Source organism: Sceloporus occidentalis, unplaced genomic scaffold (assembly GCF_023333645.1).
Source record: "Sceloporus occidentalis isolate IW3139 unplaced genomic scaffold, rSceOcc1.0.p SCAF_5, whole genome shotgun sequence".
NCBI classification, from domain to species: domain Eukaryota; kingdom Metazoa; phylum Chordata; class Lepidosauria; order Squamata; family Phrynosomatidae; genus Sceloporus; species Sceloporus occidentalis.
In genome coordinates this window covers 119,162,066-119,175,242 of record NW_028316985.1, presented here as the reverse complement: position 1 = coordinate 119,175,242, position 13,177 = coordinate 119,162,066, and the positions used below count along the sequence as shown (strand labels likewise).

General features: G+C 39.4%; 1 protein-coding gene across 3 annotated transcripts in view; it reads left to right on the top strand.

Annotated features, from left to right (window-relative positions):
- Nucleotides 1-1,392: 1,392 nt before the first annotated feature.
- The window catches only part of CLOCK (clock circadian regulator), a 56,492-nt gene continuing 44,707 nt past the window's right edge, over nt 1,393-13,177 (top strand). For all 3 annotated transcript variants that reach the window (XM_089525250.1, XM_089525249.1, XM_089525248.1), the window contains exon 1: nt 1,393-1,534. The gene's annotated coding sequence lies outside the window, so the exon portion shown is untranslated. The remainder of the gene's footprint in view (nt 1,535-13,177) is intronic.

The window sequence follows — 13,177 nt, the reverse complement described above, 5'->3', positions numbered from 1 at the left end:
ACATTTAACTGAAACCAATGTTTTCCTTTGGTGTTTAGGTGGAATACAAACACGTTGGTAGCTACTTCCTGATAGTTAACCATGACAGTTAACTAGCAGGGTAGTTAACCATGACAATCAACCATGATAGATAACTGGCAGGGTAGCTAACTGTGATATTTAAATATGATAGCTAACTAGCAAGGTAGTTAAGCATGATAATTAACCATGATACTTAGCTGGCAGGGTAGCCAACTGTGATAATTAACCACAATAGCTAACTAGCAGGGTAGTTAACTGTTATAATTAACCACAATAGCTAACTAGCAGGGTAGTTAACTGTGATAATTAACCATGATAGTTAACTGGCAGGTTAGTTAATCTTTATAGTCAACTAGGAGGGTAGTTACACATGATAATTAACCACAATAGCTAACTAGCAGGACAGTTAACCACGATAATCAATCATGATAGTTAATTGGCAGGGTAGTTAACCATGACAATCAACCATAATAGCTAACTAGCAGGGTAGTGAACTGTGATAATTAACCATGATAGTTAACTAACAGAGTAGTTAACCATGATAATCAACCATGATAATTAACTAGTAAGATAGTTAACTGTGATAGTTAACCAGCAGGGTAGTTAACCATAATAATGAACCATGATAGTTAACTAACAGGGTAATTAACCATGATAGCTAACTAGCAAGGTAGTTAACCATGACAATCAACCATGATAGCTAACCAGCAGGATAGTGAACTGTGATAGGTAACCATGATAGTTAACTAGCAAGGTAGTTAACCACAGTAATTAACCATGATAGTTAAGTAAGGGCAGTGAACTGTAATAATTGACTATGATAGTTAACTGGCAGGGTAGTTAACCATGACAGCTAAGTAGCAGGGAAGTTAACCACGATAATTAACCATGATAGCTAAGTAGCAGGGAACTTAACCATGAAATGGATATCCACCATCTCTTCTTACTGTTTAGAAAACTCTGACATCACCCCAAACCCATCTATTTAGGAGCCAGGCCCCATTCTCGCCCTTCCCTCCCTTTCACTCTTTCTCTCTCAGGAAAGGTAATCTGAGGTCAGCAACGCACAGCGGGAAAACATCCCTCCCAATGAGCATGCGCAACGCACGCCTCTCAGAAACAGCCCTAACAGCGCATGCGCAAAGTCATTTCTCCCTTTACCCCCCCCTTCCCTCCCTCAAACCTTGACGAAAGAAGAGGGAATCACCGTCCACCTCATTGGGAGTGGGGAACCCACTGCGCATGCTCGGTAGCGGCTGGGGAGTAGAAGAAGACACAGACAGAAAAAGCAGGGCCTCCACCATCGCAGCCGCGGGGGCGCATGCGCAGTGCAGCCAAGGCTGCTCCGGGTTTGGCGGCGGCGGCCAAGGCTGCTGTGTTTTTGCCGGTACAAACGCCGAGGGCGGCGCATGCGCAGTGTCCAAAAGGGGGGCGAGGAGGAGGAGGAAGAAGAGCAGCAGCGCGGGATGCGGCCGAAGCTGAAGGGAAAAGGCCGGCGGAGAGTGGCTCTGAGGTAAACTTTGGCCGCAGGAAAGGCGGGATGGAGGGCTCTGCGGGGCCCATCTCTCTCCCTCTCCCGACCAGGCCCAGTGTTTCATAACGGAGACCCACACAGGAACGACGGCTGCGTCAATAACCCCCGTGCTGTGGAATCCTGGGATTTGTAGTTCGACCAGACCTTGAGAGATGGGGGTTCTCCCAAGGAACTACAGATCCCCCGTAGGAAGAAGGAGGAGCCACGATGGCCCTTGTAGTGGATGTCTCCACATCGCAATTCCCAGGATTCCCTAGCATTTCAGCCAGGGCAGCTCAAGAAGTGGTGTCAGAGCAGACATATATATATATATATATGTATATGTATATTTATATGTATATATATATATGTCTATATGATAAATTATGGTTGCATCCACATTGGAGAGATAACCCGGTTTGGCACCGCTTTAACTCTCTTCCTGGCTCAAGGCTGCTATGGATTTCTGGGAGTTGTAGTTTTGTTGTTCTCAGCTGCAGTTTAGTAGGAATCTGTTGGTGATGATGGTGGGGCTAAGGCTAAAAAACAACAACAGGTGATCCCTGGTCCAAAATAAAACACTGCAGAAATAATCCACTTTTGAGACCGCTCAATTCTAGGGAATCCTGGGAGTGTAGTTTGTTGTGGCAGCAGAGCTCTCTCTGACAGAGAAGGCTAAATGCCTCACAAAACTACAGCTCCCAGATTTCTCTAGCATTGAGCCAGGGCAGGTAAAGCGGTCTCAAAAGTGGATTGTTTCTGCAGAGTGTGTTTTGGACCCCTGACACACTTGTCTATATTGAATCTGTTCTGATCATTTGTAAATGGCTTTTTGCACTTATCTTGAGAGAGAGCTAAAACACATCAGTCTGAGTGCCTCAGATAAACCAAGAAAGTGAGACCATCTATAAGACACTGTCGTATACAAAATAAAGCAGCATTATAGTACGGCAATATTCAAAGACATAGCCGTGTTAGTCTGTAGAATCAGTGCGTGGAGAGATCTTGTCGCACCTTTGAGACTCACTGAAAGGAAGAAAGCAGCAACATGATCTTTCCTAGGATTCGATCTACTTCCTCAGATGCATTTGGTGGAGAGTATGCCAAGTTATCCTGCCAGCTCCAGTGCTTTATTCAACCAGTGTTAGAAATCTTACTAAATGGATCCAAAGCTAGTTTGTGAGACGTTTCTTTACTTAACCGTACGTTGGCCTGAACCTAAACATGGTAAGAAATCTCTGAATTCAACAAGATTTGCTTCTGCCTTTGCTTAGGAGTGCGCCCTTTCTTGCGTGTCACTTGTGAAAAGTATAAAACACAAGTACAAGAGTCAGCGTGGCGTAGTAGTTTGAGCGTTGGACTATGACTCTGGAGATCAGGGTTCGAATCCTGGCTCAGCCATGGAAAACTCGCTGGGTGACATTGGGCAAGTCACACTCTCTCATTCCCAATGGCAAACCCTCTCTGAGGAAACTTCCCAAGGAAACCACATGATAGTTGTAAACTACTGTACATACTCATGTATAAGTCTAGAAATTTTAGTCCTGAGTCGTCTTATCTACAGTTCAATAGAGCTACTATATATATGTAGAACTTAGTTAGCATTGCTCCCCTTTGCATCTTCCTTTAGATCCTTTATTACATGCCCCTAGATTTTACCCCCGATTTATCGGTGGGTCATATCAAAACCCACAATTTTGGCCCCAATACTTGCCCTCGACTTATACACGAAGTCAATGTATTGTTGAGTATATATGGTACTATACTTGAAGACCCACAACAACAAGAAGATGTCAATGAGAGAAGATGGATTTGATGGTTAGGCATTCGCTAGTGCTGATATTATTCCTGTCTGTTTCTTATGTACATAAAGTGGGAAGTGTCTTACAACTCCAGCATGCTCCTCTATGTTGTTATTGTCCGCTTTCAAGTTATTTCTGATTTTATGGACTCTAAGACAGACCTCTCATGGCTTTCTTTTTATGAGGTTTGTTTGTTCAGAGGGGCTTTTCAGTTGCCTTCCTCTGAGGATGAGAGAGTATGACTTGTCCAGGGTCTCCCAATGGTTTTCCATGACTGAGCTGGGATTTGATCAGTAGACTCCAGTCGTAGTTCAATGCTCAAACTACTACATCACACTGACTCTCATACTTTTTCTTCATATTTTTCATATGCAATCTGCAAAGACAGAAGTAAACCTTGTTGAATTGAGAGGTTTCTTACTACAGTGGACCCTTGTTATACGCTGGGGTTTGGTTCCAAGGTAATAAAATCCATGGATGCTCAAGTCCCCTGTTTTATTGAATCATTTCCTATATTGCTATGTATTTTATATGTATTATCCTACTAGAGAGGCCCCTTCCCCACCACCACTCCCTTTGTGTCGAGTCTTTTTAGATTGTAAGCCTGAGGGCAGGGAACCGTCCAATTAAAAAGATTGTATGTACAGCACTGTGTAAATTTACAGCGCTTTATAAATAAAGGTTAATAATAATAATAATAATAATAATAATTAAAAATACAATGACATAGAAAAATGGTGTCCCTTATAAAAAATGGAAAAACAAGGTTTGATATTTGAAATGTATACTCCTTGTGAACATTTTCAAACTGTGGATGCTTGAATCTGTGTATAAAAAAATCAGTGTATAAGAAGGGCCAACTGTACTGTATATACATGACTATAAGTTGACCTCATGTATAGGTCAAGGGTAGGTTTTGAGGCCAAAATTATGGATTTTGATATTACCTGTGGATAAGTCGAGGGTAAAACATAGAGGCATGTGACAAAAGATCTAAAGGATGAAGCAAGGAAAACAATGCCAAACAACTTATGAAATTCCAGCAGGCACAACTGTTTATGCTCATCCTAAAGGCTGGATGAATGAGAGAGTAGAGGGAAGTCAATGCTTCCAGGACAGATTAAGCACTTGCTTTTCACCAGGGGATGTTTCCTTTTAAAATAAGAGTTAAAGTAAAGGACTTACATTGACCCGTGGATTAGTCGAGTCAGATTTTGGGGGTCAATTTTTTGACTAATATTTCTAGACTTATACATGAGTATATACAGTATGTTTAGGTTCAGGCCAATATATTGTTAAATAAAGAAATGTGTTACAAATGAGTTTTGGATCCACTTAGTAACATTTGTAAGCCATTGAGTAAAGCACTCAAGTTTTATCTTGTTTTGCATACAGTGTCTTATAAATGATCCCCCTTTTTCCAAGCGTGTACATCTTGGTTTATTTGTGGCACTTAGACTGATGTATTGTAGCTCTTGGCATCAGTTCAAAAGCCATTTGCAAATGATCAGAACAGATTCGGCAGTAATGATCTGTTCTTAAGGGAAAGGAAAGAAAGCGAAAATAGAGAAAAGGGTGGGAGGGATCAGCTATTTTTAGTCTTAGCCCCCCCCCTCTCCACCATTGGCGTATTCCCCCTTTCAACGGATTACTACTAAGGGAATGTAGACCTTAATGGGGGGAAAGATTGTCCACTTCTGAATGGCAAAGAATAGCTTGGTTATGAAATAAAATTTGAAACTGCCCTAGCTTCAGTAACTAAAACCTCTATAGAGCTAAAACTATTGGTGGTTTAGCAAAAATTGATATTTTGGTTGTGTTGGACACCATAACGTCTTTTTAGAAAGAACCTGCATACTTCAACTAAGTGTTGGTGATTGATCCTGGTAATGCTTCTTCATGGCGTATGATGTGAGTGTGTACAGTGCTCACTCCATTTTGTTGGGATATGTCCCAATGCACTAGTATTGTATTAGAAAAGCCTTTGAAATTTGTAGATACACATGTTGGTTTTAAATGTTATTCCTGTGACGTGGAATTTAACTAAAGGTCAGTATTGTTGATTCCTGGATGCTTTTAGTATTGCAAATAGACTTATACTTTTGAAAGATAAACATTCTTCATCAATCAGTCAATGGCCAGAAAGCCCTACTGCTTTTGCTATGCACAAACATAAATTTCATAGGACTCATCTTCAAGAAAAGGTATTTTTGGAAATATGATCAGCTGATACCAGTGTATATATTTGTTCCTTGTTCATATCCTATGTACTTCCCCTTCCCTTTTCTTCCCCTTTTCTCCTTCTCATTTTTTAATATTTCCTTACACAGTGCATACATCTTAACCCCACATTTGAGAATACCTTACTCTGATATCTAGTTGCATGAATTGGCTTACTTTTTGTGGGCTTTCCCGGCTTAATTGTATTGCTGCCCTATATACTGCACTGCTCATATTATATCTGTGCTACACTTTTCCATCAAAAGGCTCAAATCTGTATTTATATCCCAGTATAAATTGCAGGCACTCATCAGGTTTACAGCAACTTTAGTTTCAAACAATGATAAAGCTTCTGGCGTTCCATAACCACCAGTCACTGGATGCTGTATGTATTTTTACCACATCTAATTTTCAGCAAAACAGAACACTTTACCCTGTTTCATCAAATACAAGGAAAATGTTTGCCTTCTAGTGTCTAGCATAGCCTTTCTCAACCTTTTTAGCCTGGAGGAACCGTTGAATTCAAGTCTCAGGGAACCTTTGTATAAAATTACAGGACTCAAGGAACCCTGCATAAAAATCATTACATATATGGCTTAAAATGTTTTTGGTTGTTCTTTTTTAAAAATCATAATCTCCCATGGAGCCCTGGTTGAAACACCTTGGTCTAGCTCAGTGGTCCCCAAACTGTGCCCTGTAAGAGATTTTGGACTTCAGCTCCCAGAAGCCTCAGCCATGTTGGCCAGTAGTCTGGGATTCTGGGAGCTGAAGTCCAAAATCCCTTAGAGGATACAGTTTGGGGACCACTGGGAGCTTGTGAACTGTGAGATGTAGTGTTGCATGGTTGCAAGGCAAGCTGTAAGTATTACAAGGCAAAATAGAAGAGTAGCACTACTCCTTGGGTAGCCCTACAATGAGCCTGATGTTCTTCTTTGTTGTAGTTATAAAATATTACAGTTTTGTACCATAATGTTAGGCAAATTTCTTGTCGCATTTGATTGCTCATTACTGATTGATTTCAGTGTCTTCACTGTTAGGATTCCGTTAAGAATGGAAAAACACATTTGTCCAATTGCTGTTTATTATATCATGTACATAAAGAATTGTAACATGCTAGTGTCATGTATCCTTTGTTTAAATGTGTTTGTTTATTCTGACTAATGGTGATCCTATCATGGGATTTCCTTGGCAAGATTTATTCAAAGGAGGCTTGCCATTTCTTTTAGGCTGAAGCGGCCCTTAATATATAAGGGATCTCAGGGTTCCATCTGCAATGTTTTTTAAAAAGCATATATACAATTTTTAAAAAAATGGAATTATAAATCAAAAGGCATAAAAAGTCTTTTATCAGGAAGCTAACAAAAAATATCACAGTAATCAATTGTAATATAACTTTTAAAAATTCAGTACTCTGGCAAACAGCTTAGTTCAGCAGCACTAAAAACCAAATTTGTGGTGTTTCATATCTCCAAGTTGGAGGACATTCTGAAGCAGGGGCACCAACTATTTTTTGAATAGTGTTATTTACGGTATGTGAACTCTTTTTTTAAAATATAAAAGCCTGCATACTTTGAATGCAGGGATGCAGTGACTCAGTGGTTAAGACACTGACTCTGAAGATCTCAAGACTGGCAGTTCGAGGCCCATGATGAGGAAAGCTCCTGTCACTAGTCTGAGCTTCTGCCAACCTAGCAGTTTGAAAGCATGTAAAAGTGAAAGTAGATAAATAGGTACTACTTCAGTGGGAAGGTAACAGCATTCTGTGCAGTCATGCTGGCCACATGATCACAGAGTCATCTTTGGCAACACATGCTCTTTGGCATAGTAACAGAGAGCTACAAACAGGATATATTATATCAATGTTGAATTTCCCCCCCCTTCCCGGAACTTATTTGGGTATTCATGTCAAGTTTTTAATTGAAGGTCTTACTACTATATAAGTTTATAGCTGCTATTCAAATATTTTTCTGTCAGACCATTGAAGATTATTAACATACATGCCTGTAGTATACTAGTTTGAAAAGTTCCTCTAGATTTCATTGCTCTCTTCCATGTCTTCTATCAGCTACAGTATAAAGAAGGGACCTAGGACTCTTATCACATGAGGAATTTAACATGTGGTAATCGTGGCCCAAACACTCCAGAAGCGTAGAGGTGGGATTGTCCGTTGTGCTTCTGCAATGTCACTGAAGTGCTCTCGTTGTTCTTCCGTCAACCAGTCGTTTGTGGAAAAGCTATTTTTGTAATAATTATTACAAAAATGGCTTCTCCGTGAAGCCATCCTGTGGCCCCAATCTGGCTTTTTCTGGCTCAGAAAGAACCGGCCAAATGTACTCCTTTTTGGAGAGGAAAAAGGGTGCCCTTGCCACTGCTGCCATGGTATTTTGACACATGTAAACACTGTGCCGCCGAAACGCCATGAAGCTGCTGCACATGCGGTCAGTTGTGCGGCTCCCTGGCAGTGTGGGGTGGCATCAAAGCATGCAGCATCTAAATGCTATACTCAGACGCCACCCACAACCCGGCGCTTACTGCCGCTCTGTTTTGCCCCTGTACCAAGAGAATTAAATATACTTGTACTGCGATCCTATACAGATTTATTCAAAACTAAGTCCCACTGAGATCAGTGATATCTGTTAAGGATTGCATTTTTAGCTGTCTGCTGAAATATCTAGTTAATATTCAGAATGTTCCCTGTGCATATATTTTTTGACCTGATTTTTTTTAAAAGCTTGCATTTGTTTCTTTAGTGGTGCAGTTTCACATGCCTCTAATAGGTTTGCATGTGAATTAGGATTGCTGGCAGATAGCTAGATTTTTCCCCAGACTGCTGGAATCACTGATTGCTTTTGATTTTGGGTTTTTCATTACTGGTCCATAAAGGCATCTGTGTGACCTAAATAAGATATGAAATAATATATTTTCAAAAATGAAACTAAGCTTCTTAATGAAATTGCTATAGTTTCTGAAGTAAGATAATAATAATAATAATAATAATAATAATAATAATAATTTTTATATACTGCTATTCCTTTTTTAGATCATAGCGGTGTACATACACGTTAAAAACAATATAAAAGCAGCAAGAACTATATAAAAACAGCAACAACCCTCCAACCCCCTCCCAATATACAAACCCCGATAGCCAAAATGACAATACAATAAACCATAACAGACTGAACTCATGGGGGGAAAGCCTGGTGGAAAAGGAAAGTTTTAAGAGTCCTTTTAAATACATCAAGGGAGGTGGCTGTGCGGAGCTCGTCGGGAAGGGTGTTCCAGAGACGAGGGGCTGAGGTGGAGAATGCCCTCTGAGTTGCACTGTAACGTGCGTCTGGAATGGTTAAGAGATGTTTCCCGCCCGACCTGAGAGTGCGGGGCGGATTGATAATTTGATAGAGAAAAGAAGTCATGGTGTTGAATTCATTTTGCAGTGAATCACTATTTCTTAACCTCTTCCTGAAGGGGGAGAATACTGGAAAAAGCTCAAAGTTTTATTTAGTATTCTCTGTGAAAACCTAGGAAAAAAGCCACCAGAGGAAAGTTTCTCCTCCACTGCAAACACTTTTGAATTGCTAATTTCTTTCCTCTATCCCTGACCCCATGTACTAGTTGTAGGGAAAAATGGATGGAAAAACAGCTGCTGAAGTGGCTTGCAAAAACTAAGGACTCTTTCTAAGCTTTTAGTTCTGCATTGAAGGTGTTTTAGTATGTTTGATTCTCCATTGTCTTTTGCAGGGATAGACAACCATTTTTTCTCTTAAGAGATCCATTCCCTTGTGAGTAATTATGCAAAAGGGAACTATATTTTGATGATGAGCAGGGGAAACAGAGTGGGGCTGGAACTAGAATTAAAGTAGGCAATCTTGTTCTGTTTTTCTTTCTCCCTCAAACCTGGTGGATATTAAAGAGAAAGATTACAGTACAGTCGGCCCTTCTTATACACTGATTTTTTGTACACAAATTCAAGCATACACGGTATATAAAGGACACCATTTTGCTATGCCACCTCCAGCCTCCTACTTCTGCCTTCAAGCCTCCAGTAGCAGTGCTCCTTGTAATTCATTTCTAAAGCAAAAGTGGGCAGCTGGTAAATATTCCAAAATCCAAAAATATCCAAAATCTGAAACATTTTCAGTCCCAAGCATTTCAAATGAGGGAAACTCAACCTGTATATAGTTTTAATTTTTGCTTTAAAATTCATTTTACTCATTTTAATTGTGTGTCTTAACTTGTTTTAATGATATTAACAGATTAATTCTATTATAGACTGTATAATTTGATTTATATTTCGGTCATTTAATTTGTAAGATACTTTGAGTCCTCATTTTGCAGGGGAAGCAGGGTATAAAGCTGATGGTGATGATATTAATAATAACACAGAACAAATAATTTTATGATTCATGGGAGACCCTTTTAAAACTTTAATTATGACTACATGTTTCAAAATTATTCCTTCCAGTTTCAGCCATCTTAGGGACGAAACAGACAGCTGTAAAGGGGTGGTGTGACACCGCCCCTTTGAGCGCTGGATCAGGGCCACAGCAACCACACACTGTGGCCTCGATCTGGAGTTTTTCTGGCACAAAAAGAAGCAGCAAAATGCTGCTCCTTTTTGGGGTGGGAAAAGGGCGCCCTTGTTGCAGCCAAAATGTCTTCTCTGTGTTACGGCAGCACATGTAAACGCCGCACCTCCAAAATGCCGTGAAACCATCGCACATGGTATCCCTGTGCTACTTCTTCTGGGTCAAGGAAGCATTTTTGTCACATTTTTGCCACTCTTTCAGTTAAAATCTTTCCTTTAAAAGATTACTCCTTGGTTTACAAGGCAAATCCAAATATTTACTCTGGCATTATGGTAAGAAAATTGCTTGAGAGAAAACCTTTTGGTTGTATAACAGCTGCTGTTGGAAGGCATCAATTAAATTGCTAGGACAGAAAGACTGAATTGTTATAAGAACTACTACACAACTGAAGCAGAGTAAAGGATTGATGTGAAAGGGCTAGGAAACAGTATCGTATAGGAGTATGAAAAGTAGTACTAATTCACTTTTCTGTTCAAACTAGGCAGTTGATAGAGGATTGAGATAGTGTTTTCCTAGGTAAATAATCAGCCATTCAATTGTGGGAACCCCATCTAGTGTCTATATTGCTGTCCTTTATGTGCATGATAAAACATAAGTTGCTGACTGAAAAGTGGTTATTTGCAGTAAAAGCTGTCAGAGCTTTTTTAAAACCAGAAAATTTTACAGATATTGGTAATCCAAATAGTTTTTATTAAAATCAGGATGGGTAAGAGAAGCTTTAAGGGTAACTTAAAAAAACTGATGAGCTGATACATAGGGAAAAAGAAAGTATTGCTAGTGCTGGATTAGTAAATAGGTAGGAACCTGTAACACATATTTGGCTTTGCACATTGCAGTAGTGCTTAGTTTGATGCACCAAAATCTTGGAACAAAGTTATGCAGCTGTTGGAGTAAGACACAATATGCCTATCCCATCTGAGTTGAGCTTTAGCCACTGAACACTTTGATAGTGCCCCTGCCATAATACACCCCTCCAGCCCCCTGAGAGGTCTACTGACTGCATGCCTGTGAGGAAGAACTGCCCAGTAATACTGTTAACCCACATTTTAGAATGCATTGCCCTTACAGTGTGTCTTACAAGATTATAAAACACATGACAGTTAGAATAAACACATGTATGCTGCAGCAGATAAAGTCCTTTAAAGTAACAAGTGCAGAATGGAATAAACAACTGTAGAGTTAGAAGGGGTCGTTAAGGTGTTCTAGTCGAACTGCCTGCCATTCAGGAATTTACAGGTAAAGCACTCCTAAAAGATGCTCATCCAGCCTCTGTTTAATGTTCTCCAAAGAAGGAGAACCTAGCACTCTCCAGGGCAATCTATTTTACTCTTGAACAAATCTTTGAAGCTATCTGTTGATTTTTCTTTTAATAACATAGTTAATTTATCCGTCTTGGCATGGTCAAAAAATTTCACAACCCAGTCCTGAATTGATAGCATTTCTATATTCTTTCACTTTTGTACATATAGAATTCTCCCCCACTGTGACCAAACATTGGAAGTTTTCATTGCAGTCTTAGGCCTGTTACAGACTGCCAAAATAAAGCTGCTTCGGGTCTCTTTGGAGGTATGCTATTTAAATGATGCATGGGTCCTAAGAGTCCGGAGGTCGCACCAATTCCACACTCTATTCCTAAGCACCAGAGTGCAGCTTTTGGTGCAGCTTCTGGATTCTTAGGATGCATGCATCATTTAAATAGCATATCTCCAAAGAGACCCGAAGCAGCTTTATTTTGGCAGTCTGTAACAGGCCTCTGTGTATCGTCTACTAGGCCTAACAAAAATAATTCTGGTTTAAAATGCAGCTTTATGTTAAGTATCTTTTCTATATAGTATCTATATATATATATATAGCGTTGTTGCAAGTCCACCACATATGATGGTATAATGCCACTTGCTCTTTACACTTGCAGCATTTATTTTTAGCTCCTTTATACATCTTTGATAACTTCTCCAGTGTTAAATGTGATCTGGACATAATTTTAAAGACATTTTCTTGTCTTTTATAGACACTTTCTTGTTCATAGACAAATTGTATGATGGTCCATTTACTATCATACAATTTCAGCCCATTTGTCCACATTATTTCCCAACTCTCTAATTTAATGTTGTGTCCAAGATTTTGAGCCCATTTGATCATACACTCCTTTATCCTCTCCTCCTCTAATTCCAGCAATAAATGGCACATTTTCTTGATTAAATGTTCATCATTGGCTTATAATTGAGTCTAATATTCTGTCTTTCTAAATTCAGAGGCATACATTTCTAAAATCAGTACAGTCGGCCCTTCTTAAACATGGATTTTTTATACATGGATTCAAGCATGCACGGTTTGAAAATGTTCAAAGAAAGTATAAATTTCAAATATCAAACCTTGATTTTCCATTTTTTATAAGGGACACCATTTAGTGGGACTTGAGCATACATGGATTTTGTTATACACGGGGGATCTTGGAACCAAACCCCAGCGTATAACAAGGGTCCACTGTATTATATATTTGAAACATTTGTCTGTATCAGTACCAGTGTGTGTTTACTCCTTCTGCCATTAGTTCCTCATTAGGTTTAAATCTGTGTTGGTCATTTTCATAAAACAAAAGATATTTATATAACAACCACTTTTCTTTCTCCTCTCTGCTCCCTTCACCTGATTTGAATAAGGCTTTGTGCACGGATATCCATAACTGCATTTTCAGGCATAACCTGGGTTTCTACTTGTTCAATGTCCTTAAAATAGGTCTAATGTAAAGGACAGTATCATCCAAAATCCACAAAACTGATACCTGGGACGGGACCATCTATGGATGCTCAAATCCATGGATGGCAAGCCTGCAGTTGGGGTAGTTGGACAGTAAAGGACTACACCAAATATACCACTAAATCAGAAAATTAAGCAGTGAAATTATGAACACTATCTTAAATAATAACTGATCTTTAAAAAGTACTCTTTTAAAGCAAGTTGTTTTGGTTGAACTTTGTTGATTGAAGGATTTGTTTCTGAATGGCATTTCTTACACAGTAAAGTGATGAAAAAGA